Source organism: Convolutriloba macropyga, chromosome 5 (genome assembly GCF_964194025.1).
Source record: "Convolutriloba macropyga chromosome 5, txConMacr16.3, whole genome shotgun sequence".
Taxonomy (NCBI): Eukaryota; Metazoa; Xenacoelomorpha; order Acoela; family Convolutidae; genus Convolutriloba; species Convolutriloba macropyga.
Window position 1 is genome coordinate 34,299,288 of NC_134472.1, and position 6,599 is coordinate 34,305,886.

Below are 6,599 nucleotides of genomic sequence, written 5' to 3' on the forward strand. Positions count from 1 at the left end.
GATAGCGCACCCGCGGGTCAGGAGATGAAACATTTCCGATCATAGGCGAGATTTTTGTTTCCTCTGGACCTTGTTCAGTTGCAGGCTGCATTGTTTCTACAACAGACATATTGCGGTTAAAAGTTTTCATTGTCGCCAGCTCTCCGTTGTCTTTTTGGTGGAGCTGATATTACGGAATCGGGTGACATTTCTTCGAAAACATAATAATTTTAGCTTTGTCGATGGTGGCCGGATGGTCTCTTTTCTCTGTTTGTCGTAGCCTTAGAGTGGGGAACTTGAAGTGCTGAAGTCGGGATATTGGGTGGAGGAATAATTCATTTGCTTGGCGAATTGACGTTTAATGTTTCGTTTTGGCCCCTGAGAGCTGAGACCTTGGGATTTTGGGAATGTGACTTCGCATTGAGCGTGCGATGTTAGATTTAGATTTTGAAACTCCGCTGCCCGGATCACCTCGCTTGTGTTTCATCTTTTTTTCAAGTTTCTCTTGTATGGTTTTGTGCTTTTCATTCTACCAACGTCTTGCTTGTGCGTGGTCGACGATCAGCATATGCTTTCAAGGGAGTTTGTCATTCCTGCTGGGTACCGAATTTCAAACTGTCACTATTGTGAACTGTGACGGTTGCCTTTCCCGACCCCTTGATCGTCAAGATGGTTGGGCTGACTTCGATGATGATTGACCCGGGTGCCAGTACATCATATACACCCTCAAGATTCTTCGTTGAACGGCGTTTGTCTTGTACTTTGCAAGCTAGCTTGAGCTGCACCGCACGTTCAGAAAGTGGAATTGAGCGGCATAGTGTTGAGCGAAGGAATCGGAACTCTCCATCCGTGCTCTTTTTCTCGCCGTCTTTAGCATCTTTAGTGGCTCGTGTCATTCCCTTTTCAACTTCGATGACGCTCTGGCAGCCGTTCTCCCATTTGCTCTCCGAAAAAATGGCCTCAAGGGTAACTGTCTCCATCAATTGGCATGCAGAGTTAACAATGTGTTGATCTTACGAGCAATTCCTTATTAGTGTATGTCCACCAGCAAGGTGTACCCATACATATCATGCCCCAGGTACCTGAATGACTAGCATGCAAGTCGTCTATAAATGCCTTCCGCAAAATGGTGGGAATCGCAAATTTTTCGTCTACACAGACGTAACCCGATCGCACATGGAGGTGTAGCCAGAAAGAATGATTCTACGGGTTGATCTCCCTCAGCCCGTCCTCATTGTTGTTGAGTATGCAATGACGCACCTCTTTTAGTACAGCTTTTCTAATTGTGAGCGAAGCCTCAATATGGACTGGTTCGTTCGAAAATGTCCGCCATTGTGTTTTGTTGATTTCGCGTACCCATATTGCATATGGGTTACTATTGACTACTTGCGCCGCGAGTGATCTATTCAAAATGCTGCAGGCACTTCCTGATTCATAAAGTAAAGTAATTGAGACGTTTCCAATTTTGATGAGCGTGTTCAGGGTTTCAATTTTCTTGAGATCATGTTGTATCGTGGTCATCACCGCTGCTGTAGTTTGATTCGTATAGTCTGGACGATGATTGTTGGAATTTCACGGAATCCCCCGGATAAAGTGCTTCTTCTAGTATGTTGATCAATTTCTTCTTTTGATTTTGGGCTGTCTGTGTCTTTTGTTTACATGCTTTTGCGAAACGAATCAACAGACCAAAATTGTTGCAAGATTTTTTGGCCATGCACTTATCTCGGTGTTCTAGAACCCATGGTGACCCGCAATTTGAGCAGTATAGTGGATGTGGTCGATTCTTTAGCCTATGGAAATTGTATGAAAGGGGCCAATTTGAAGAGCGATTACTGGGCGGGTGTTGAATTGTTTTAACTATGGCCGGAATGAGAGTCTTGTTGTGTGCTTGAATTTAAGGTGTCTAAAAGTTCTACAGAGTCTTGCTGTTAAACAGTCTACGCTACTCCAAATCTACAAAGAGGTAGAGCAGAGAGACAGTCTTTTGATCGGCGAGTGGCCGTGGTTTTTATCCACACTTTTTTTTCTACGTCAATAAGTCTTTGGCATTTGTTTTGCCAATTCATCTTTTGTTGCGATTTTCGGGCATTGAGTTCCCGTTTTGATTGCGCTTAAGACCTGGTGATCAATTCTTCGTATATATGCTCTTCGTATAGGCTCCAAGGGCAATTCTATCATTTCTGTTTTTTGACCGAAACGTGCATCTAAGCAGATTTTTGCCAGGGCGAACAAAGCGAGTTTGTACTTTACCCTCCAATTTTCCCGTCGGAGAGGTGGATCAGGGGCAGGTTAATCCCAAAAGGCGCCCATTCCTAGGAAACTTCTTTGGTTTGATGACTGCGCAATGTCGTACTTTTTTAAAACAATATTAACTTCGCCGCGCAAAGACACACTTTCAATTAAAGATTGGTTTTCGCCAGGCAAAATGTTATCTTTTTGCTGAGCTTGATTTGCGGAGCGTAATCAAAAGAGATTGAGCAACTGAAAATGAGTTGACAGCATAAGAATGATGAACTCAAGTGGATATCAACAAATTGAATTAAGGTGACAAGACGTGTCTGATCACGCAGCGGGAAATCACAGTCATGTGAATAAATTAAAAATTGAAAGCGGGAAACATGAAATGTGTCTAAAGATAAATGAAGGTTGAACGACAACATAAAATTAAGAACTAAATTATGACATGGTATAAGATTTACTGCACTAAATAAAATAGACAATTAAAAAGAATTGTAGAAGTATCAGTAGGTGTATCAGTGAAGGTTTTTATCAATTTTCGTGTGAGGTAAACATTATTCTGTACTGGTTTTCTGCATCAATTGACTTCATGTTTTTTTTTTACTTTGACACTGAGTGTTCAAAAAGTGCGAGTTTTCCAAACTCGTCAATCTAAACCTCTTTTTGTAATTTTACATTTCCACTTTTGAAACCGGCCCTGAACGAGGCTGAAGTTATGCACCGGCGTATATTTAAATTTCTTTTTGTGAAATTATAGTTTTGCAATTTCTTTGATTTTGTTTTAGTCTGGCTTGTTTTTGTTGTTACTTGTTCGCTTTTCAATTAGTGTCTCTTAAAACAGGTGATGCGCGCCTCTCTAACAGCTACTTGTGCATCTATGTAATAGTGGTTTTAGTAGAATGTTGATGATTGCTATGATTTAGAATTTCTTTGGTTTCAAAAAAATTTAATCTTTGCTTTTTTTGGTTTTTGTTGACTTGTTGCTTGGTCTCATAGATCTCTTTTGTGTAAAAGTAGAAGTTGGTTTGTATAGTTGAGGTTTTATCTGATACTGTTTTGACTTACTAAGAGCTTCTACAAATTTGTTGGTAGTTAATGTTTTTATTATTGTCTTCTGAACGTGGAATTGGGTGGCATACTGTTGAGCAAACGAATCGGAACTCTCCCTCCTTGCTCTTTTTCTCGCCGTTGTTAGCATTTTTAGTTGCCCGTGTCATTCCCTTTTCAACTTTGTTGTTGCTCCGGTAACCATTCTCTCATTTGCTCTCGGAAAAGATGGCCTCAGGGGTAACTGTCTTCATCAATTGGCATGCAGAGTTTACACTGTGTTGATCTAACGATCAATTCCCTATTAGTGTATCTCCACCAGCAATGGGTATCCATACATATCATGCCCCAGGTACCTTGCTGACTGGCATGCAAGTTGACTATAAATGCCTCACGCAAAACGTTGGGATTAGCAATCTTTTGGTCTCTACAGACGCAACCAGATCGCACATGGAGGTCCCACCAGTTAGAAAGAATGTACGGGTTGATCTTTCTCAGACTTTTTCGCACCTATTATATCACGCACCTCTTTTAGGACAGCTTCTCTGCTTGTGAGCGAAACCTCAATATGGATTGGTTCATTCGAAAATGTCTGCAATTGTGGTTTGTTGATTTCGCGTACCCATGTTGCAAATGGGTTACTATTGACTACTTGCGCCGCAAATGGCCTATTCCAAATGCTGCAGGCACTTCCTGAGTCAAAAAGTTGAGTGTTTGAGACGTTAACGATTTTGATGGGCTTGTTCAGGGGTTCAATTTTCTCGAGATCTATGTGTATCGTGGCGACCATGTTGTCATCGCCGCTACTATAGTCTAATTCGTATAGTCTGGACACTAATTGAAGGAAATTCACGGAACCCTCGGGATGAGGTTCTTCTTTTACCGTGAAGACCAATTTTTTCTTTTGATTTTGCGCTTTCTGTGGCCTTTGTTTTCTACTTATTTTTGCCATATGATCTAAAAGACCGCACTTATCTCGGTGTCCGAGAAGCCATGGTGCCCCACAGTTGGAGCAGTATATTGGAGGTGGTTGCCTAGCCTATGGAGACTGTTTGAAAGGGACCAGTTTGAATGGCGAGTACTGGGCGAGTATTGGATTGCGTTAACTATGGCCGGAATGAGGGTCTTGTTGCGTGCTTGAATTTGATGCTGATTTCGCATCCTGAGTTCCATATTTATAGATAGCTCAGAAGCTTTCCTTGCCTCTACTGTTTGTTTCAAAAGCTCCTTCTGTATTTCCGGGTTGATTAGATTAGTGATGAAGACGTCTCTAATTTGAGTTTCTTCTTTGTTTTTGAAGTCACAATTTTCAGCTAGTTCTATAAGTTTCCCCTAGCAATGCTCGACTGTTTCTCCCCTGAGTTGTTTTGTGATGTTCTGCAGTTGTGAGGGTGTCTGTATGTCTGGATTTTTGCAGTTCAAGATTCTACGCCCCTCTACAGCAATACTAAGGTAGCGTAGAGAGACAGTCTTTCGATCGGCGAGTGGCAATGATTCATCTCCACACATTGTTTCTACGTCGATGAGTCTTTGGCATGTTTTACCAATTCATCTCATGTTGCGCGTTTTGGGCATTGTGTTCCCGCTTTAATTGCGTTAGAACCTGTGATCGTTTCCTCGTGTTTAGGCTCCAGGGGCAATTCTACTGTTTCTGGTTTAGGACCGAGAAGTGTATCTAAGCATATTTTCTCCTATCAAAAGAGATTAAGCAACTGAAATTGATTTGACAATATATGAAGAATGAACTCAAGTGGGTATCAACAAATTGAAAGCAGGTTAACAGACGTATCTGATCATGCAGCGGGAAATCACAATCATGTGAATAAATCACAAATTGAAAGCGGGAAACATGAAATGATGTCTACAGATAAATGAAGGTTGAAAGACACAAAATTAAGAACTAAATTATCACATGGTATAAGATTTACTGCACGAAATAAAATTGACAATTAATAAGAATTGTACAGGTATCACAGGTTTTTATCAAATTTCTTGTGAGGTAAACATTATTCTCTACTAGTTTTCTGTGTCAATTGACGTTTGTCTGACTTTGACACTGAGTGTTCAAAAATGCGTCAATCTAATTATTTTTTTGTAATTTTACGTTTTCATTTTTGAAACCGGCCCTGAACGAGGCTGAAGTTAGGCACCGGTGTATATTTAAATTTCTTTTTTTTTAATTTATAGTTTGTTTTGCAATTTCTTTGAGTTTGTCTGTCTTGCTTGTTTTTGTTTTTTGTTGATTTACCACTAAGCGTCTCTTAAGACAGGTGATGCGCGCTTCTCTAACAGTTATTTGTGCATCTACGTAAAAGTAGTTTTAGTAGACAATTGTTGTTTGCTATGACTTGGAATTTCTTTGGTTTCAAATTTTTGAGCTATTCCGCTTTTTTGTTTTTGTCGACTTAATTCATTGTCTCATTATTCGTTTTCAAGTAAATGTACAAATTGGTTTGTTTAGTTTAGGTTTTAATTGACACTGTTTTGACTTTTTCAAATGTTTCTGCAAATTTGTTGGTAAGAAATGTGTATTATTGTGGGTTTTTCTTGCCTTGTAGGTCCCAATGGTCCGGAAGGTCCTAACGCACAAGTCCCCAAATTAATGGCAGGTCCCAACGGTCCTCAATGGTGTAGCAATTAATTCATTGAGAGGTTTGATTTACTCGAGCACCAATTGTCGAACAGTGCGTGAATTTTTGAATCGTTCCTATCTCTTCCTCATTTAACTGACAATTAACTCGGAATATGGCGTAGAGGGGTCGGAACATCCTTGTTTAATCTTTGCATCTACATGTTACATCTAATTCTGCCTCTGATCTACTCACCTCTCATTATGCTGCACAATGTTTTCAAGCAAATTCATTACTGTGAAAGCAGTCATACAGCTATAAATACCCTCAATAGACTCCAAAATATATACATAATTGCCAAATACTCGTGAGATACATTGGGAAGTGCTGATGCAAGCAGTGCTCTAATGTGTTTTTCTGTCAATCTGTTTTAAAACTTTCATGTAATGGTTAAATACCTTTTGATTTGATATTCATTTGATATTCATTTTTAAAGCGCTCACACTACTTTCTTTTCGCATAAAGAGGTAGCTGTGCATAGCGTATAGCGGCGAGGCAATAAGTCAAGGTGAGTTATTTATTCAGTTCTTCGACTTATGAAAAGACCATGCTGGACCCTGAAATGGTATGAAATGACCATTCTCAGAAGTGCAATATGCTCATGTCATGCTCAGTCCATGAAAAGACGAGCTCAACTTTATAGCCGTTATTTCTAGCCCTTATTAAAGACTTATCATAAGTCGAGGTCCAGACTAGAGGAACCAG